Raw genomic sequence first — 22107 nt, forward strand, 5'->3', positions numbered from 1 at the left:
TTTTATTGTTTTCATTTGTTTGTTTTTGGGGGTTTTGGGTTTTTTTTTTGCTATTGGGTTCTATGAGTTCATTATATGTTTGGATATTAATCCCTTATCAAATATATGGTTTACATATATTTTTTCCCATTCTGTAGGTTGTCTTTTCATTTTATTGATGGTTTCTTTTGCTGGGCAGAAGCTTTTTAGTTTAATGTAAACTAAATGGGTCCAATTCTGTTCTTTTACATGTGAATATCCAATTATCCCAGTACCTTTCATTGAAGAGACTATCTCTTCTTCATTGAATATGGTTGGCTCTCCTGTCAAATAAGAGTTGACTTTATATGGTTAGGTTTATTTCTGGGCTCTTGATTCTGTTTCATTGGTCTTTTTCTTTTTATGCCGGTACCATATTGCTTTGATGACTATAGCTTTATAGTATAGCTTGAAATCAGGAAATGTAATACCTCCTACTTTGTTCTTCTTTCTCAGGATTTTGGCTCTTTGGGGTCTTTTGTGGTTCCATATAAATTTTAGGAGAGTTTTTCCGCTTCTGTAAAAAAAAAAAAAACAAAAACAACCATTGAAATCTTGATAGGAATTGCATTGAATCTATGGATGGCTTTTTGTAGTATTGACATTTTAACAATATTAATATTTTCAATCCATGAACATGGGATACTTTTCCATTTATTTGTGTCTTCTTTGATTCTTTCATTAATGTCTTATCATTTCTGGAATAGAGATCTTTCACCTCTTTAGTTAAATTTATTTCTAAGTATTTTATTGTTCTTGATACTATTGTAAAAGAGATTGATTTATTTTTTCAGAAATTTTATTAGTATATAGAAATGCTACTGATTTTTGTATGTTAATTTTGTATCCTGCAACTTTACTTAATTCATTGATTAGATCTAATAGCTTTTTGGTTGAATATTCAGGATTTTTTTCTATATCAAATCATGTTATCTGCAAATAGAGACAATTTTACTTCTTCCTTTCCAATTCTGATACTTTTTTTCCTTGCCTGATTCTCTAGCTGGGACTTTGAGATCCCTGTTGAATAGGAGTGATGAGAATGGGCACACTTGTTTTGTTCCTGATCTGAGAAGAAAAAGTTTCATTCTTTCACATTGAATATGATGTTATCTGTGGGCCTGTCATATATGGTCTTTATTATGTTATGATATGTTCCTTTGGTGCTTAATTGTTAAGAGTTTTTATCATGAATGAATTTTGAATTTTATTAAATGCTTTTTCTGCATCTATTGAGATAATCATATGTTCTTTTTTTTTAAATTCTATTAATGTGATGTATCACACTGACAGATTAATATACGTTGAACCATCCTTGCATCCCATGGATAAATCCCCCTTGATCATGGTGAATGATCCTTTTAATGTGCTATTGAATTCAGTTTTCTAGGATTTTATTAAGTATTTTTACATCTATATTCATGAGGGATAATGGCCTATAGTTATCTTTTCTAGTAATGTCCTTTTCTGGTTTTGGAATCAGGATAATTGCTGGCCACATAAAATGAATTTGAGAGTATTTTCTCCTCTTTGATTTTTTTGGAAAAGTTTGTATAGGATTGGTGTTAATTCTTTAAATGTTTGGTAAAATTCACCAATGAAGCCATCTGGTCATGGGCTTTTCTATGTTGGGATATTTTTGATTATTGATTCAGTCTCCTTACTTGTAATTGGGCGGGAGTACTAGACGGTTGGGATTGGTTACTATATTCAGTAGTAGATGTGGCTGGGAGTTAGTTTCCTTGCCCTGACAAGGCAGCAGGCCATGTCCCAGGGCTTGTACATCTCATTGTTTGGAGGCCCCAGTCAGACTTGAGTGTATATTGAATTTCCTGGTCGAGGGAGGCCACCAGTTTTGCTCTGCAGATGGTGGAAACCATGGACTGTGCTCTCTGTTCAGGTGCCATGGTAGATAGTGCTGTTGAATGATCTATACAGCTTCCTGTATGCTCTGGTTACATTCCCTGATTGGACAGGCTGAAGATTGTGGTGTAGGGCTATGAATTAGATTCCCTGCACAGGCATAGTGGGAGAAGCAACTCTAAAACTAGTAAAGTTCTTTGTTGTCTTAACTCAAACCAACCTGTATCCCCAGTTTTCTGGCCAAACAGGACCACTGGCTTTGTATTACTAACTATTGGCTCTGTCTACTCTTCTCTTGGATGGAGTACTACTGACCTGCACAGCTTTCGTGTACTTTCACCAGCCCTTCTGGTCAGTGAGGCTGGAAGACACTCTCCACCGTGGGTAGGGTTATGTCTCATCTCCTTTGCCTGGGTGGATGGGTGGGTGGGGGAGCACTGTAAACTACTTTCAGTTTTCCAAACAGGCTCTCCAGTTTGGAGGAGCTGGGAGCTACTCTCAGCCTTGTCTACAATTTAATCCCCCTGTCTGTGCACAGCATGGGAAACCTCCACGCCTGATAGAGACTTTATTCTGGAGGTGATCTCTGTTTGCCCACCTCTGGGCTCTAGCACTGCTAGACCACAGAGCTTCCAGGAGTTGTCACCAGCCCTCTGGTCAGAGGGGGCCAAAAGGCACTCTCAGAGGCGGGTGGAGCTGTGACTCAGCACCATGCTTGGGCGTGTACAAGCTGGGCTCCAGGGCTGGCAAAACTTGTTTGAGGCTCCAAACCAGGCAGATCTGTTCCCTGCTGAGTTCCCTGGTCAGAAGGCACCCCAGCTGGGTTATGCAGATGAGGAAGGGCGCTGATTGGGATTACTGCTTGGACACTGCAGCCATGAACTCTGCCAACATCCTTGTCCTGGTTGTTGCAAGCCCCTCCCCCTTCTTCTTCAAAGTCAGATTCCCAGTGGCTGGGCCCTGCAGATTCCCCTGCAATTCTCACAGTGTGAAATCAGAGTAAGGGCTTCCCACAAAGTACCCACAATGCTGGGGAAGGCTGGTTGTCACCCCTGTATTCTCTTTTCCCTCTGGAGGAACTGGAGGCTCAGGGGAGACCTCTCTAACCTGGTGCTGGCCTGAGGGAGGGGCAGTACAATTAACAGGTAGCTCCTATTTTTACCCTTCTGATGCCCTCTGTCTTTGTCTTCGCGGTGCAGGGTGTGCTTCTGCCTCACCCCTGTGTCCTAAGATTCTTTCAGTGGTATCTTATTCTTGAATAGATGCTAGTTGTTTTTCTTAGGAGGGGAAGCGAAGTTAGGAATAGCCTAGTTTGCCGTCTTGGTGAAGTCACTCCCCTTTGTCAAGTTTTGATGCAGTATCCAAGAAAAATACCCACAGTGCTTGAAAAGGTGATTAAAATACTCTTGAATTTTGACATACTTCAACCAAATTGTATATCACAATGATGATGGAGCAGAAGGCAAGATGAGGACAAAGCACAAGCTGACACCCAGCAAACTCTCCCCACCCCCCCAACCCCCCCCCCCCCCCCCCGGCCCCCACTCCTGGGTTGGACATGTGTGACATTCCTCCCATCTGTTTTAATGTTAATGCCTTACTACAGGGAAAAACAACCTTGACTTGGCAATGGCAAGGCCTCCAGTATCTTGTAGGTCCTCTTTAGCATATGAAAGTTCTTTTGAAAACCTCCCTTTTCCTTACCTCCCCCAACTCCCCAAGTATATAATCAGCCACCCCTCACAACCCCAGGGCAGCAGTTCTTTCTGCCCACAGGTCCTGTCCCCGGGCTTTCATAAAACCACCATTTTGCACCAAAGACGTCTCAAGAATTCTTTCTTGGTCGTCGGCTCTGGACCTCACCCCACCAAATATCATCTGCATTCAAAAACTACATCATTTGGTGCTGGAATGTGGGGCTGAGTCTTTACATCTGGACTCGGAGCTTCAGTGAAAAGTTGGTGAGTACTTTCTCTCCTCTTCCTTTACTTTCATTCCAGGGGCTCTTAAAGGAGTACAGTCTTAATGGAACACTTTCATGCCAATTGCTCAGGCTGCAATCCTCTAGCCCGTGGCTACTCTACGGGGAGGAGAAAGCCTGCCTTTTGGCTGGAAGTTAGTACCCTGGCCGGAATGGTAATAATACCCAGAAACTTGATGCCCTCTCTTTATTCCTGTCCTTATACAAAGTTGTCTGTCTTGGGCACGGGACAGCCACCTAAGTCACCAGGATGGCTGCCAATCTTAAGACTCCAGTGTGAGTTTTCCTCCTGATTGATCTAATGTGATCCTCTTCGCATCCCTGGTCTAGCTGCTTCTGGCTGTGAGACCTCCACAGGGAGCAGGCCGAAACCAGTACCCAATTGAACCAAAACCTAAACAGGGACCCTTTCCTAGGAAAGTTGGCTGTAAAGACTACTTGTGTTGGAATGTCACTTACACCATGATGGATTTATATCTTTACTATTTTCTCTCAGTGTCCTCTACAATTTAAGCTACAAAATTGGGTAATTTTCCCTTGTAATCTAGTGTTCTCCATGGGTTAAAAATGGTGGGTTCAAGGCAAGGTAAAATAAGGCATGACTTTCTATGGCATGACCTTCAAGGCAAGGTAAAATAAGGCGTGACCTTCACTGCACGACCTCTAGGCATGGTATTTCGGTTCATACCCCAGGCACCCATCTGTAGCCTAGGATGTGAGGGTGAAGTGGGGAGAGGGCAGGCCTTTAACAGCAGCGGTGATCATAGCGATTTTGTTTGGGGGACACCTCAGGTCCCTTTGACACCAGGAACCTCTGACATATCCTGCACATGGGATGCCAACCAGGAGTCTGGGGGGATTTTCTCTGGTAATGGACCTTCTCTAGCATGGGAGCTTCTTCTTAAGTCCCCAAGGATTCTCCCTTGGGATGCCTTTTCACCCACTAAAAACAATTCAGACTGCAAAATTTAGGAAAGGACAGAGCCCCTGTAACACTGCATTGCCTCAGTGGGATCTATCAGTTAGATCTCTTCTGCAGGAAACAGGGCAGATGGACGTAGGGTACCTTCATTGCTCATACCTAGGCCTTCACTGCAGAATGTGTTTGCCTGAATGTGTTGGCTAGGAAATTCCCTCCTGACATATTGGATGATAATGATCTAAATAGACCTCCTCCGAGTCAGCCCAGGTTGCTGGAAGAAAAACAGGCCATCCCAGATGAAGGGGACTCTGACTCTTACTCCCTCTCTCACTTTTCCTCCTCCTAATAGATTTGGGGGCTTCTCCCTCACTCATTTCCCAGGTTAATGGCTATAACTGGATCCAACTGTGGTTAGTCTACCTTGGGACAGGGACTTTAAAAAAATACTCCCAAGTAGCTGCCAAAACTCCCTTTTTCCTGTCCCTGTGCTTTCATAAAACCACCATTTTGTACCAAAGACATCTCAAGAATTCTTTCTTGGTCATCGGCTCAGGACCTCACCCCACCGAATCTCACCTACATTCCAAAACTACATCAACAATACAATGCAGAAGCAGATATGAGAATCTACTGGTCTTTCTATTTAGCCAAACATTAAAAAGATTTTCAGTACTCTGAAACAATGCCACTCTTTCCACTAGTTCCTTTTTTTGTTTGTTGTAGAAAATATATTACATATGTGTGCATGTAATAGGTTTATTATGGTTATTTTAAAATGAACAAGTAGTGTTTTGAAAATTTTCTGTTTTAATTTTTAATACAGTAAATATCTGTAGATAGAACCTACATACACAAAAGCTCTTTGGGACCTTTAACAATTTTTAAGAGTGTGGATGAGTCTTGAGACCAAAATGTTTGAGAACTGCTGACTTAGAGAGACATTTACTGAAGTTCCACAGAATGCTCTCCCCTGCGAGACTCGACAGAAAGCTAACAGCCAAAAACAAAAGGCAACATAAAGCAAGAAGAATTCGGTAGTTAAATAAGTTTAGAAACGCTGCTTGCTACAGCCCCTTATGGAGATTCACAGTTTGTAACCGCACATTAAATGTTCAACTTGAACTTCCTTCCGTTCTCACTCTTTCCTAAACTCATTTTATCATGGAAATATTTTTCTAAGGGCTATGCTTTGGGAAATACCATTCCCCTGCCAACTGTGGGTGTTATCATTTTAAATATTTTCCAATACGAAAGGTTAAAAAATAGTGTGTTATTATTTATTGGCTTCTGAAATCTGGAGTTTTAAGTTAAGGGTCAGTCCTCACTTCATTTAGAACAGCTTCCAGTCAGTAACTTCTCCCTTTATGTCATCAAGGAGGCCAGGTCTGGTAGCGACAGAATGTTTCACCCTATTCTGACTTTTTTTTTTTTAATCGGATTTGAAGATGTTTATTGCATTCTGGGTTTTATAAACCTGGGTTGCTGATTAGTCTTCAAAAGACAGGAAAATTAATGCTAACCAATGATGGTAAGAATGTGTTCAGAGAGAGATCTTAACACACTAATGAACTTGGGAAGAGGATTTTTGCTTGAGGACAGAAGGCAGTTAACTTAGCAGGCTGTACCTTTGCTTGAAATGAATGTCCTTTTGGTGGGCCCTGACTTGTCCTTTTTGACTTAATGGTTACTCAGTCATACATGTTATCTGATTTGGTTTCCTTGGAGAAATTACCCATTCTCAAGGCTCTGTAAATTAGCAGGGTCATTTTTATCGCCATGTATTTTGCTCCTTGTAAATGATGATCCCCTGGAATTTTAGTTGAGGAACTGGTTTGCTAATTGCAATTCTGTAGTTGTTAGGACAAAATTATACTTGAAGGTGCACCTGCTGACAGCTGTATTTCCATTTCTAAGAATCTATCCTAAAGAATAAACAAGATGCAATTTAAAAATGTATTTATAAAGATGTTCTCTACAGCATTATTTATAGTAACTGAAATAGAAAACTAAAATGTTGACACACGTGGAAACAATGAAAAACTATCGTCTAGTATAGTATATTTACATAATTCAAAACTATACAAATATTAAAAAGTCTGGTTTTCAGACTATTTAGACATATGGAACAATGTTCCCCAAATAAAATCAGTGAATATCATAGGATAAAAATGTCATGATATATGTTGTCAGATTGCTTTCCATAAAAGATATTGCATTTTGCATTTTCACCATCATCTTTGGTCATGCTTCTTTCCCTGCACTCTTGCCAGCTATGAGTGTTATTTTAAATAATATTTTCTAATTTGATAGGGTAAAAATGATATGTCATTCTTATATTAAGGAGACATTCAACAGGGAAGACAAAGAGCAGTAATTGACATTTCCAGAAGAGACTTGACTCTAATTGCTACTTTGCAGGCAGAACTTTGGGCTGCACTGACTACAAGAGGGGCTAACTTTGATTAGTGACACCTGACATCTCCCAGGTCTGAGAGAAAGTTCTAGAGCCCATAGAGGTGGTTCGAGTCAAATTAAAAACAACCAAGAAAATTCCATTGTAGTTAAATTTAGCCATTTGTAGTTTGTCCTTGGATAGATGAAAATATATACTATATTAAGGTCATCTCCATCCATGTGTAAAAACCCTCATATAAACAGTTAAAGAGACTGAGGGGCAGGGAGAGATTATAAGCTTGGCAGTCTCCTGTGTGTCAAAAGATTTGCCGTTATAAAGTTATATTAGATCATAGATGTCTGTCAGGTGATTAAAATTGTCATCATAGTTTCCATTTTTTATATGCTTTCTTTAGGGCATGTATGTGTAAGGTTTGCAGAAAGCCTGTGGGCTTTTGGAGCCACTAGAGGGACTTGTTGCCTGTTGCCATTCTCTGCCACTCACCACGGATGTGCCAGTCATGCCTAGAGAAATCTTTTGTCTTAGTCCTACTGCAACTGGGTAGAATATTGAAGGAAATGTCAAAAATGTAGCCATGTGAAAAGAATCAGGAGGCAGTATTATTATTCCAAGAGTTTGCTTCCAGCTTGGGCTCCTGTCTGCATGGAGCATGCTGATGTCTAATTTCAGCAGTGCAATTAATTCTCGGACAAGATGAGAAAAGACGTTAACTGCTACATTTGTATAAACTTGGATGTTGTTTCACTAATTCATGTACTTATTTTCTTTGCGATATCATCTGAAAGCATCTTTTGAGGGCTTTTTGTTGTTGTTGATTTTTTTTAAATCTTTTGAAAGATGAAAATGGACAAAAACAGAATTCAGCAAAATGTAAATGAATCAGAGCAAATGGGATGCAAGCATATATTGTGCAGATCCGGAATGGAAATAGAGATGTTTGTTCTTCCTTTTTTTGAGGAGAATCATAAAACTTTCTGTGGTGCGTTAGACATTGTGTTTTACATTCTCTATTCTCGGATGTTTAAAAGGTGACTAAAAGCGGTTTTAAAATGTCGTGGTGCATTCTGACAATAAAGTGTGTATTCTGACACAGAGATTGTCCTCCAATCCTCTAACTCTGATACAATCTTTCACCACCGCTGTAAATTTCTTCCTTTTAAAATGATGACTCCACTTTTAATGTTTTTTATGTTTGCGCGTTTCTATAATACCATCTTTTACTTGAGTTATGATATCCTAGATCTAGATTTTAAAAAAATATTCTGGATTAAGTCATGGAAAATGGATGGCTATTGTCTATTGAATGAAAGATATTAGGACTCTGGCCTCTGCATTGTTGACATGTATTTTTGAGACTGCTGTCACAGAAAATACATGCTAGTAATATATTTTCATTTAAAGGAAAGATTCTTTTAAAACTTTATTGTATGATAGAGAGGTCACAATATTAAGATAATCCACTAGGTCCTTGCTGTTGTGGGAAAGTAGAGGGTGAGTAAAGGGTGGGTGTATAGGAAATACATGAATAACTCCTTAATTGAACTATGGAATATTTAGGCTCTTTTCAATAGTTATATAATAGTGACTTTTAAGTTTTGTGTGTGTATGTGTGTATACTATTTACAACTGCATGAACATGTTCTTCAAGGCTTGCGCATATTTGCTGGAAACTATGAATTTTAAAATTGCTCTTCTCTCTAAGGGATCTAGTAATGGCATAAAACTGTCATAGCCAAGTGGTCCTTAGAGATGAATATTGAATTTTAAGCTTTAATTCAACAGAATTTCTTCTTTTAAGAAAATATGTTAAATCAGAATTAGTGTTTTTTTATTCCCATTCTGTTTCTCTTCCTTGTCTTATTTTTATGACTCTTTTCTGTAACTCTTGTGGCAACTGGCCTTCACTCTCTTAGCCTTACAGGATGGCAAAGGTCCTCATTCCCCTTTGGCCTCCATTTTCCTACCTGTAAAAGAGGTTTATTGATGATCTTTAATGTCACTTTCATCTTAAGACCACTATGTTTATGTCTCCTTCTTCTTTTATCCTGAATTCATTATAGATTTATGATGATGACATACAAACGTGGCATGAAAGTAGTTTGAAAATTGTCATGCAGTATGGAAAGAACTGGTATCATTCTCCATGATTGCTCTTATGTCTACACAAGATTGTATTTTCCAGGTGTGTAGATCTTAAACTTAAAGGACAATTTTTTTTTTTTAATGGTGGACTTAATACAGTATATGCTAAAGAAACACTCACAGATTGGTCTTTCTTAAGCCAGGGATTGTTTCGGTCTGGGACAGAATTAGCTGTCATCTGAAGCTCACTACCTAGTTTAGTTTTAAGCATTTCAGGAGGCAAAAGGGCAGCCTGGTATCTGAGAGCGAAAAAAAATTCCCAGTCTTCCGGACTACCCAGCAGTTGGTGATCGGTTTTGAAAATAGTACTTTCCAGAAGCAGCTATAATGATTTGTCAGAGGACTGGCCAGGGAACAAAATATGACCCATGACCGAATCAGACCACTCTGTCCTCCCACTTGATTTGTGTTTAAAATCCAACTGGAATGAAGTTGAAGAAACTAAGATGCAAAAAAAAGCTCATTGCAAAAAAAAAAAAAAAAAAGTTTCAAATTGATTTTTATGTCTTTTTGTGCCTAGAGCAAACTCTTGATCCACGTAACAATAACCCCTTGAAATGCCATTTTAGATTAGAAGTGCTGAGGCAACACTAATGATTTTAGAGCAAATGTGTTACTCTAATTTCCTCCATCTGCTATGAATAAAAGGATATGAGTATGAAGTCTGGGAGAGTAGAGAAAATTGTTTCTTAGATAAGTTTAAATGTGTGCAGGTGTGAGGGAAGAATAATTCTTTTTTTTATTTTGTCAAGTGTTTCAAAAAATGGGAACCTTATTGTAGCTTAATGGAAATGTCAAGAAAATTTCTGCATAGCTTTGCTAAGACTCCAGGAAAGTATCAAATAACTTGAGGACCAACTATCTAAATTTTATTGTGATGCATACCTGATGATTCAGATGAAAACATTTTGTGTGGGTTTGTTTAGAGGTTCTTGCCAGTGATAAGAGCTACTTCTATATGCTTGACTGAAGAATGATTCTTTTCTTTCTTTGAGGAATGTCCCCTCGACTCAATCCACATGTAGTAGTAGGAGGAAAGGGGTATGTATCCTCCTAGCTTCCTGGTCAACTCTACCAATCAATACTGGTACTACCACATGTTTGAAAAAAAAAATTCTGTAGCCCTTTATTTGAAAACCAAGAGGAAATGGTGATTCTTTAGGAACATATACATTATCAATATTCACATAAGAAAAGTCAACATATTTTAATAATAATAATCAGAGAAAAAAGTGGAAGATTAAAGATGTACCACTAAAAAAGGCCCCAGGCCCAGATGGTTTTACAGCTAAATTAAATTTAAACTTTAAAAACAGATACTCTTGGGGCACCTGAGTGGCTCAGTTGTTAAGCATCTGCCTTCGGCTCAGGTCATGATCCCAGGGTCCTGGGATCGAGTCCTGCATCGGGCTCCCTGCTTGGTGGGAAGCCTGCTTCTCCCTCTCCCACTTCCCCCTGCTTGTGTTCCCTCTCTCACTGTGTCTCTGTCAAATAAATAAATAAAATATTTAAAAATAAATAAGTAAATAAAATAAAAACAGATACTCTTTATGGTTATCAAACAATTTAAGACTATAGAGAAAGAGGGAAAGGGCCTCAAGTAATAGTATAAATCCAGCACAACTTTATATCCAAACCTGATGGTATTGATTGCTCTAAAAAGATATTTTATACCAATTTCATTTTTGTATGTATATGATTTTAAAAACAGCAACTTAAATCCATCTGCTTATGAAAATATAAAATGTTTGAAATAGCATTTATTTCAAAAAATTATAAACTGGGTCAAAATTGGAAATTTTCCACACCATCCATCACATCAGCAAATTAACAGATAAAAATGATATGTTTTTATCAATACATGCTCTATTAGTTTCTTAGGGCTGCTGTAACAAATTACCAAACTGGGTGGCTTAAAATAACAGAAATTTTTTCTGTCACAGTTCTGGATACTAAGGGTCCAAGATCAAGGTGCCAACAGGATAATGCTTTCTTCAAATGCTGTAAGGGGTGATCTTTTCTTGCCTCTTTCTAGCTTCAAGTGGTTGCTGTCAGTTCTTGGTTTTCCTTGGCATGTAGACATATCACTTCAGTCTCTGCCTTTGTCATCACATGGAGTTTTCCGTGTGTGTCTGTTTTTGCCTCTATTTCCTCTTCTGTTGAGGATAACAGCCATTGGATTAGGGCCCACCTTAATCCAATATGAGCTCATCTTAAATAAGTATGTCTGCCAGGACCCCATTTCAAAATAAGGTCATCTGAGATTCTAAGTGGCCATAAATTTCAACCCAATACACATGCCAAAAAATAATTTTCTAAAATTTATTAGAAATTTCAAATAATTTTCTAAACAAAATGGGCATTGGAGGATGTTAAATAAACATAATAAAATATATTCACAAAACCTACTGTAACATTACATTTAACAGTGAATATATAAAAGCCATTGCTATTAAGACCAGGATAAATGCAGAGGAATATTTACTGTCAATAGTGTTACTTACTGCTGTGTTGTAGGTTCTACATGATGTAATTAAGCAAAAAAATTAAGCAACATAAATATTGGAAAACATTAAACAGAGTTATCTTCATTTTCAGATGATATGATTATATTCCTAGCAAACTTAAGACTCTGTTACAGACTAAGAAAACATGTAAGCTGGATGACTGCAAGATAAATATATTAAAATCAAAGCATATTTATACCTGCAATAACCAGTTACAAAGAAATAGAAAATTTTCATTTACATAAAAAATATAAAATCTTTAGTAATACATTTAATAAGAAAGGAAATTGTCATTCTGTATTCCCTAATATTTCCTATTGTAAAATGTTATTCCTTCCTAAAAGCCTGTATATATTCATGGAATTCCAGTCACAATTGCAATGGTTTTTATTTTTACTCTTCTAGACATAAAACTTAATATAAAGCTGCTGGAGTTTGGGGTTTTTTTTTTTTTGTTTTTATTTTTTAGAGAGAGTGCTCGCATGTGATGTGCGAGTAGGGAGGGAGGAGCAGAGGAGAAAGGGGAGAGAGGATCTTAAGCAGGCTCAATGCTCAGTGGGGAGCCTAGCGCAGGGCGTAATCTCACAACCCTGAGATCATGACCTGAACTGAAATCAAGAGTCAGGCGTGAAGTTGCTGTTATTAAAACAGTATGTTATTGGCCATGCTAAAAATTGACATTGGAATAGAAAAAAGTCAGAAACAGATCAAAGTATGTAATAATGAACTAAATATTTAGCATAAGTGGCTTTTTATTTCAATGGGTAATGGATGTTTCTATAAAAAATCGTGTAAAAGCTGGCTTTTCACTTGTAAGTTATAAATGATAGACCCCATTTCTCACCATAAAATAAAAAAAAATAAATTTTAGATAAATTAAAGATATAAGTGTACAGCATTAATAATATAAATATTAGAAAAGTAGGAACTCATACACTGATGAGATAAAGTTTTACATCATATTTGAAAAAAATGGCTAAAGATACTAATTGGTAATTCACAAAAAGGAAAATTTAAATGAGCAATAGACATGAAAATCTCCTCAACTTCATCAGCAGTCATCATTGAAATACAAATCAAATCATAATGAGAAGTAGAATGTTTTCAAATTGTGATAAGTCTGGCATTATCTATCAAAATTAATGGTACACCTACTCTTTGACCTGTACTTCTACTGTTGGGAATCTTTATTGTATACAAATGTATATTCAGAGATGTGTGCTGCATTGTTTTAGTGGAAAAAACAAAACAAAGCAAGAGAAAACATTAACCAAGAAGTTCATTAATAGGGAAATTGTTGACCATATTTTAACTCTACTGTGCAATCAATAAAAATAATTAGATAGATCTATATGTGATATCCAACATGTACATGATGCAGTTGGTGAATAGTCGTTTGACTGGACCAATTGGGAAAGTACAGAGCTCATTTAAGTGAAAAAGAAAAGAATGGTTCTATATATAATTCTATGTTTGTATATATTTGTCTGAAGCTAAAGAAAGCTCTGGAAGCATAAACAAGTCATTGTTTTTATTTTTTGTTTTTTATTAGTTATGGGAAAATGTGATTGGCAATAGGGCAGGGGAAAAGTACTGATTTATTTGTGTGTGTGTGTATATATGTTTATTTAATTTATTTAATTTTAAAAAGATTTTATTTATTCGGCAGAGAGAGAGAGAGAGAGAGCACAAGCAGGGGGAGTGTCAGGCAGAGGGAAAGGGAGAAGCAGGCTCCCTGCTGAGCAGAGAGCCCAACATGTGCCTCGATCCCAGGACTCTGGGACCATGACCTGAGCTGGGTCATGATCCCGGGGTCTTGGGATCGAGCCCTGCATTGGGCTCCCTGCTCAGCGGGAGCCTGCTTCTCCCTCTCCCTTGGTGAAGAAATACTGTCATAGTCTCATAGTACCAGCTGCTAGTTGATAATATGAGGCCTATGGAGAGGCCTTTGGGAAGTCTGTTTGGAGTCTATTGTTACTTAAATATCTGACCTTTTCGAATTAGCTCTCCTGCCATCGGCAGCTTAAACAAGGGACTCTTCACTAACGTGTACTTTATCCTATTTGTTTGGGGGTAGGGTTTCCACTTTTTCTCCAGGGAGTAAATTACTTGGTGTAGCTTGTTCCCAAACAGTTATCTTGGAAACAGCACACCTTTCTGATAGAAGGCAAATGTCATGACGGAAGGCATGGGACAGAGCCTGATTGATATTCCTAAAATGCCTCTTTTGTGTTCTAGAAGCCAAATCTGCATTCTTTTCAGTGGTGTGGAATGTCAGTACAAATGCTCTTATCTGTGCTGAACCTGGTGGGGGGAGGGGGAGGACACACTCCACTTCTTTATTTGGAGTTTGCTTTGAGAACCGCAAGCACTATTTGAAAGGTCATCCCATTTCAAGTAGCAGATGGATAGGAAAAAAAGACTCTGGCTTTTACAAATAATTTAATTGAATTCTCCTTGCCATTTCTGGAGGCAGTTCAGGATATTTTTTAAAGCATTGATCCATAATTATCTTTCAGAGTGGTTAGTATTGTTAGACAGATGTGTAATTCTTTGTGTATAAGGGAGCAATATAGCACCCATTTTAACTAGTTGATTGTCTTTTTCTTTCCTCCTGCAAACAAATGCACATAACAAAAGGCAAATCACTGCTTTAAAAAAAGAACAAATTAAGTTTTTTTTTTTTTTTTCCAGATTTGTTTTTGACTCGAAGCTCTCCTTTCTTAGGTGTGGTTGTATTTATAAAGGTCAGCTTCTTTGCCTTCCTATAAGCAAATTATAATTTGCATCTATGCAGCCTACTTTTGTTTATAGTCCCTGGATACAAGAACCTCAGGGACGTCTAAACCATGAAACACAAATTTATCATATTAATAGGATATAAAACAGGAATAACCAAGACTTCTGCGAAAGCATTTTGTCTGTGGTTTATTTTGCCTTCTTCTTTTTCTTTTTCACTGTTTGTAGTCTAACTGTGCTATTCTGACTGGGGTAAGAATGAAGGATGGAATGCCCAGTTAAATTTGAATTTCAGATAAACAATGAATACTTTTTTAGTATAAAGTATGACCTATGTAATAGGGTGGAGAGTCAGCTCAGAATAGGGGATTTTAAATACAATTGTGAAATATAATAAATATAAGAAAACTGCATGACATGTATGTGCAGTTTAATGAATCATTATAAATGAAAACCCGTGTCAGCGTTTATCCAGGCCCAGACTAGTATTCCCAGTGCCCCAAGAGTCCCCTGCAAACCCCCTCTGATATTAATCCTCTCTCTGACCACCTTAGAGGTAGTTACTATCCTGTCATTTGCAATAATCATTTCCTTGCATTTCTTCCTAACTTTATCATCGATGTACATACTTCTAATCACTCTAGCTTTTGCATATTTTAAATTTTATATAAATGGAATCGCACTGCATGAGTCTTTAAAGGTAAAATATTAATAATTCAATTTAGGGCCAAATAGTAGTGATGTCCTTTCATCAAATTATGAAATAGACAATTTTCTTAAGCTTGAATGTACTTGGGATTTCTGTGTAACAATGACTGAAGGATAGTTATTTAAAAGAAATCTGAATGAGCTCACTGACATAGTGGTGCCATAAATATTTGCAGTTTTATACTTTCCCTTCAAAATGTTTGTTCTACCGAGCCTCACTAATTTTCTAGAACACGGGACCAATCCAGTGATAGTTTCCCTGGGTTTTCATTTCATTTGCATCAGTGGGGTAAATCACATCAGTAACCTGTCTAAGGTCATAATTTCAGCCATAAATGGATAAAGAGCCTTTTGATTTATTATTCAAATAGATAACAAGACTCAGAATAACTAAGGGACATTCCCTTTTACATTATAAATTTTACCTGGTGTCATTTAAAAAATTTGTCCCAGCACCCAGCCTTCTGAGCCATGGACTCTCTCTTTCCTTTTGTTAATGACACCATATTTTGCTTTAATCATTTCTTCTTTAGCTCCTTAATGCTGAAGATGGCACATTTTCCAAACTGCTTTGAAGAGCAACCATCACGAGAACAAAAAATAATAAAAAACTATTTAAAAACAGATTTCTACGTGTTTAAGGAAATAGGCAATTTTCCATGGCAAGCACTTGAAGTCAGGGGTGATTTATTATTCATTTGACTGTAGTGAATATTCATGATTTGCATGTTAAATTAGAATTATCGAGATTTTTGTTTACCCTAAAGAAGTTTGGGAAGTTGTGTGTTTTAAATTTGAATTTACTAAAATTCACTTTTCAAGAAACAGAATTTTCTGTCTACAAGGAACCTTAAAAATGATCTGGTTAAATTCGCTAAATAATGCGTATAAAAATATGCAATATTTTGTAGAAACCAGACTGACAGAGATATTTTATATAGGGGCCCTTTGGTATAGAATCCTGGTTTGTTTCCTTCTTTTCTTTTTCTCCTAACCTCCCTTTCTCTCCCCCTCTCTGTCTCCTTCCCTCCATTCCTTCCTTCTTTTTTTCTTCTCTTTTTAAACAGCAAGACCTTTTACTCAAAGAAAATCTTGCCCAAGAGCTCAATATATAAAATAGAGTTACTCTATTTGAATAGAGAGTGAGGCTGGGCCATACCTTCCTTATCTCCACTCTACCACACAGACCCCCAGAGTATTGCTACAGAGCCCTTGACTTCCCATGATCACAGTTCTAAAACTAAGAGAGCTGAAAAACATATTATCAAACACATTATATGCCAGACACTCTTCTAAATATTTTACAAACATTAACTCAGTTAATCCTCAAGATCACACTGATATAATTATTATTATTACTCTCATTTTATAGATGAGAAAAGTGAGGCACAGGTAATTTAAGTAAGTTACCCAAGATTGTACAGCTATTAAATGGCAGAGCCTGCCTGGATAGGCTTGTTGTTCAAGAGTCCTGTTCTTACCCAGAATGCTTTGCAGCCTCTCCTTAGCAGGAGCAGCAGTTATATTCAGCTCTTACTAGAGGTTAGGACTGTGCTAGGAGCTTTACATGTATCATCATAGCTGATGCTCCTGGAGTAGCCAGTGAGGTAACAGTATTATCTCCAGTTTACAGATGCAGGAAATGAGGCATGAAGAAGTTACATCGCATTCTTGTGAGGGCCAAGGCCAAGATTTGAACCTTCACCATTTGACTTCAGAGCTCATGTTCTTAACCACTTGTTTCATAGGTACCTATGAAAATGAGAACATTTGTTTTTAAAGACTTACGATGCTTTTCATTTTCTTTCATATTGGGTTCTCATTGGCTAACACTATAGAGAATATCTATAATCTGAGGAGCCCACCAGTTAGCTCTACCAGGGAAGGATTGTGCTCAGAGAAAATTCAGCATCTTAAGTGTCCTTATGTCCTACCCATGTCCTTATGGTTTTCACATTTGCCTTCTGGTCCTTCCCATATGAGCCTGCTTAATTTCCTCAGTATTCTCTGCAGCTCTCCATTATATAATACCATCAAGTATTCATATTTATCTCACAAAGATTAATGGCTCATCTCCAAGGTCAATCTATCTGTGTTTTGATTTAATCCTCTTGGAGATAAAAAGGCTTTATCTTGTTTGATGGTTGTAATGGTGGGAAATGTTAGACCCTCTTGCAGACTAATAGTAGAGGACCCTCCCCCCCAATCAGTTTTGGTCCAGATAAAGACCTATGTATTCAGAACAGTTGTGTCCAGCATGCAAGCATAACATGATTCTTATAGTAGCAGTAAGAAGCCTGATGGCCTAAGATCTAGTACATATGGATGAACGAGTGTGTCCTATTTATTGAATTGTGTTGCTTTGGCCCTTTATCTGCTGTGCGGAAATTTTGCAGGGCAAGATCAAGTGTGGGGTGTTGGCTGCTCGTGTGGCCTTTGGTACTCGAAAGGCAGAAAGCTGTTCTGTGTTAACTCTGTTATAATGTGTTTCTTTTAGGAAAGTATAGTTTATTCTCTAAAACTTAATATGCCTTTGTCAATTCCCTCTTAATATTTACCCATGACTTTAGCCTCTTGAATTAAATCTTGAGTAAACACAGTGATTTCCAGAGACTAGTGAGTAGAGAAATACCTACTTGGGCAAATCAAAACATATGGAAATCTCGCTCCTACTAGCTTCCTATGCAGAGAGAGAAACATTTAAAAATGTGATCTTTTACTCTTTCCCCAAGGAAAAGTAGTGCTGTGCAAAAGTAAAATAGATAGGCCTTGGTTCTACCTATTTAAAGGACAAAGAATTTGTATAGTTAGAAAAGCATTCTCACTTATATAAAGGTATAATTTCTTAAATTTTCATTCACTCACAAGGGAGTGAAGTAGGAGGATCAGCACCTTAACCAAGAAGGGATTAAAGATTACATGAAATTAAACTGATGCCTGGATAGCAGTGTGCGTGTGTGTGTGTGTGGCGCACGCACACACACGCATGAAGTTATTTTACCACCAAAAACTAGTTCTTACAGTCAAAACTATTCTAAATTCCTGTAGAGGATTTACTAATTTGAAGTTTGGTGGAACTGGAATGAACAATTTCAATTCAGGGTGTGCTTGTGCTATCGCTAGAAGGAGGAAAGACCTTTAATCTTTTAGTTGCCCCCATTCCCCTGGTTCAGAAACATGACAGACTAATTACAAGAGTGAGAATGCCTATACAATGTCAGTGCTGTTTGAGGCATACTATTAATGCAGACTTCTATCTCTGCGTTGATGTAGAGAATACAAATAGCAGTTGGCATGTCGTTTATTAGTTTCCTATAGCTGCTGTAAAAAGTCACCACAAACCTAGTGGCTCAAGACAACACAAATTTATTATCTTAAAGTTCTGGAGATCAGAAATCTGAAAAGGATTGCATTGCGATAAAATCAAGGTGTTGGTTGGGCTGAATTTCTTTCTCGAGTCTCTAGGGGGCAGTTTGTTTCCTTGTTTTTTTCAGGTTTTGTAAGTTGTCCACATTCCTTGACTTGGGGCACTCATCCATGTTCAAAGACAGCAATGACCAGTTGAGTCTTTGTTTTATTGCATCACTCTGGCTCTAACTCTTCTGCCTCTTTCTCTCTTTATATTTAAGGACCTTTGTGATTACTTTGGATCCACCTGAGTAATAGTGAATAATCTCTCTATTTTAAAGTCAGATGATTAGCAACCTTAATCCCATCTACAACTTTAATTCTCCTTTGCCCTGTAACCTAACATATTCACAGAGTTTAGGGAATAGGATGTAGACATCTTTGGGGAAGGGCACTGGGGACAATAATATTTTTGGAAGTATATTTGTCAGTATCTGTCATAATTAAAGAACTATAGCTATGCTGAAGGTAAAGAGGGTACTGTGGTTTATTATTTTTTTATATTCAGATTGGACATAGATCCAGGCAGTGGTGCTAGAAGATTCTTTATCATCCCAAGGAGCACTACAAAATGGCTTTTGTTTATTTATTTATTTACTTAAAAGATTTTATTTATTTATTTGACGGAGAGAGACACAGCGAGAGAGGGAACACAAGTAGGGGGGAGTGGGAGAGGGAGAAGCAGACTTCCCTGCCGAGCAGGGAGCCCGATGCAGGGCTTGATCCCAGGACCCTGGGATCATGACCTAAGCCGAAGGCAGATGCTGAGTCACCCAGTCGCCCCTACAAAATGGCTTTTAGAGACTGGCAATTGGGATTAGGAATTCTGGAAACCAATTTATGATCCAGTTGTATGGAATTCGAGTAGCACATAAGTAAAGACAGTCATCATCTCTTTCTTGGCAAACACTGGCTCTTTCATGATAAACTGATTTTTTTTTTTTTTTAATCACGATAGTGCTCACTTTGGCAGCACGTATACTAAAATTGGAATGATGCAGAGAAGATTATCATGGCCCCTGTGCAAGAATGACATGTAAATTCATGAAGCATTCCATGTTTAAAAAAATCATGATGGACAAGAAAGAAGGAACAGTATCTCAGAGACTCAGAATAACAGACCTTGCAGGATGATTTGCCATAGGAACATGAAAGGGTATTTAGAAGTTTGGTATCCTCAGAAAACTCAGGAAACAGAAGGAGAAATGAGAGAATTAGGGGTACCTATGAGCTGAAGCTAAAAGAAAGAATGGTTTGGAAAAAGAGGTTAGTCAAGCAAACATGATAAAGAAACCAAAATGCCATACAGAATTAAAATCTGCATTAGTGGGCGCCTGGGTGGCTCAGTTGGTTGAACGACTGCCTTCGGCTCAGGTCATGATCCTGGAGTCCCGGGATCGGGTCCCGCATCGGGCTTCCTGCTCAGCGGGGAGTCTGCTTCTCCCTCTGACCCTCCCCCCCTCATGTGCTCTCTCTCTCTCATTCTCTCTCTCTCAAATAAATTAAATCTTTAAAAAAATAAAATAAAATCTGCATTAGAAGCTGAAAAGAAATAGGCATTTAAAAATACATGTATATCACTAATGTAGAAGAAAAATTGATAAGTTCTGTCAAAATGGAGAAAAGGGCAATAAAATTAAATTAATGAAATAGGGAAGATTAAGAATATAGCAGAGACCATTGACTTAAACACTAGACGAAATCTAAGAATTATAGACGTTCTTGAGACACAAACAATTGGAACACAGGTAGTAATCAAAAATTAATAAAAGTTCTTTTGGGCTAAAACAAAAACAAAAGCAAAAAGCCCCAGTATGCAAATTGAAAGAGTTTTTCATACTCTAGGCAATATTAATGAAAAGGGTTCCATACTATTACAACTTGGCAATTTTTTTTTAATTACAAAAATAAAGAAAAAAAAATCCTTCAAGCAGGGGGGCAAGAAAACAATTTACCTTATAAAATCTACAAAAATTTGCTTGGAACAGTTTGGGAGAGTGTACTGAAGAAAGGTAAATATACCTAAGTTGTCTTTTACTTGTAAAAGTAACGGAAAGAGATTCTCAAATACACAAGAGAAGAGAAAGCATACACCTCTTCACTAGGGAAATGGCTTAAGGATGTAGCCCAGGTCAGTGCCAAGGGAAGTTCTGAGTCTAGTAGCATTATCTGGAAACCAGTTAGAAGTACAGATTTTCTGGTCCACTCCAGACCTCCTGAAGCTGAATCTCTTGGGATGGAATGCGGCAATCTATGTAACAGTATTCACAGGAGATTCTTACATGTACTAAGATTTAGGAAGCAATAGTTCAGGCAGCTGAGAGAGAAATCAAATTTAAGAATTCTATAACAGAGAAATGTTGAGACTGATTATTAATAATGTAACTAATTAAACAAGCAAGATTTAAACAATTGTAACTTTAAATATAACACGGAATGCAAATATAAAACTATACTTTTGAAAGACAAAATATGTAATATAAGATAATGCTTTAATAAGTATTAACTACTTAATATTTTAATATTTAATACTAAGTAGTAACAAAATCCAAGATCATATTTATAGAGTCTGGAAATAAAATGGTGATAAATCTTTACTTTAGTAGGGGTGGACTTATACATTCAATAAATATTAACATTCTTTTTGGTATACTTGTTACCACTATTAGATATGAAAGTAGGGGGGCGCGCCTGGGTGGCTCAGGCGTTAAACGTCTGCCTTCAGCTCAGGTCATGATCCCAGGGTCCTGGGATTGAGCCCCGCATGGGGCTCCCTGCTCGGTGGGAAGCCTGCTTCTCCCTCTCCCACTCCCCCTGCTTGTGTTCCCTCTCTTGCTGTCTCTCTATCAAATAAGTAAATAAAATCTTAAAAAAAAAGAAAGTAGGTATGACTTCCAAATCAGTGCAGAGAGAAAAGACTGTGCCACTTGGCCTAAATCGCCAAATACAGGGAGCAAAGAAATTGACAGTGAAGCATAAACTCCAAAAAGTGTAAAGTAAGATCACAGAAGTATAGCCAAATATATCATTTATGCCAACACTAGTGTAAAGTCACCTACTTGAAAAAAAGACAGATAATTTGACCAGTTAGTCCATCTGAACATTGATGTTCAACAAAAGTATATTATATCTTTAAAACGCCATGGCTTTAGTTTTAGTATCCTTTGGTTAAGGCTTACCCCTGCCACATATTACCTGAATAACTATGGGAAATATATTTAACCTGTTTGGTTTTAAATTTTCTCATGTGTAAAATAGGAATGACATTTCCCACGTACTTTACATGATATGAAGAGCAAATGTGAACGTGAAAGCATTTTCTGAAGCTGAATCATTATAAAAGAATCATTAAGCTCGTCTATTAAAATACAAAGACTCTCTTTTTCAGCAAAAAAGCAAAATC

The 22107-nt window shown here is 37.5% G+C and overlaps 1 protein-coding gene and 1 non-coding gene across 4 annotated transcripts in view; both read left to right on the forward strand.

Annotated features, from left to right (window-relative positions):
• FHIT (fragile histidine triad diadenosine triphosphatase) overlaps positions 1–22107 on the forward strand; it is a 1452058-nt gene that overhangs the window by 497238 nt on the left and 932713 nt on the right. The window lies entirely within an intron of this gene.
• On the forward strand, positions 19662–19768 carry LOC114214690 (U6 spliceosomal RNA). Its single transcript, XR_003610471.1, has one exon. It is a non-coding gene; the product is annotated as a U6 spliceosomal RNA (small nuclear RNA).

Source organism: Eumetopias jubatus, unplaced genomic scaffold (genome assembly GCF_037043125.1).
Source record: "Eumetopias jubatus isolate StellerSeaLion01/CBP00866 unplaced genomic scaffold, mEumJub1_p1.0 scaffold_1, whole genome shotgun sequence".
NCBI lineage: Eukaryota > Metazoa > Chordata > Mammalia > Carnivora > Otariidae > Eumetopias > Eumetopias jubatus.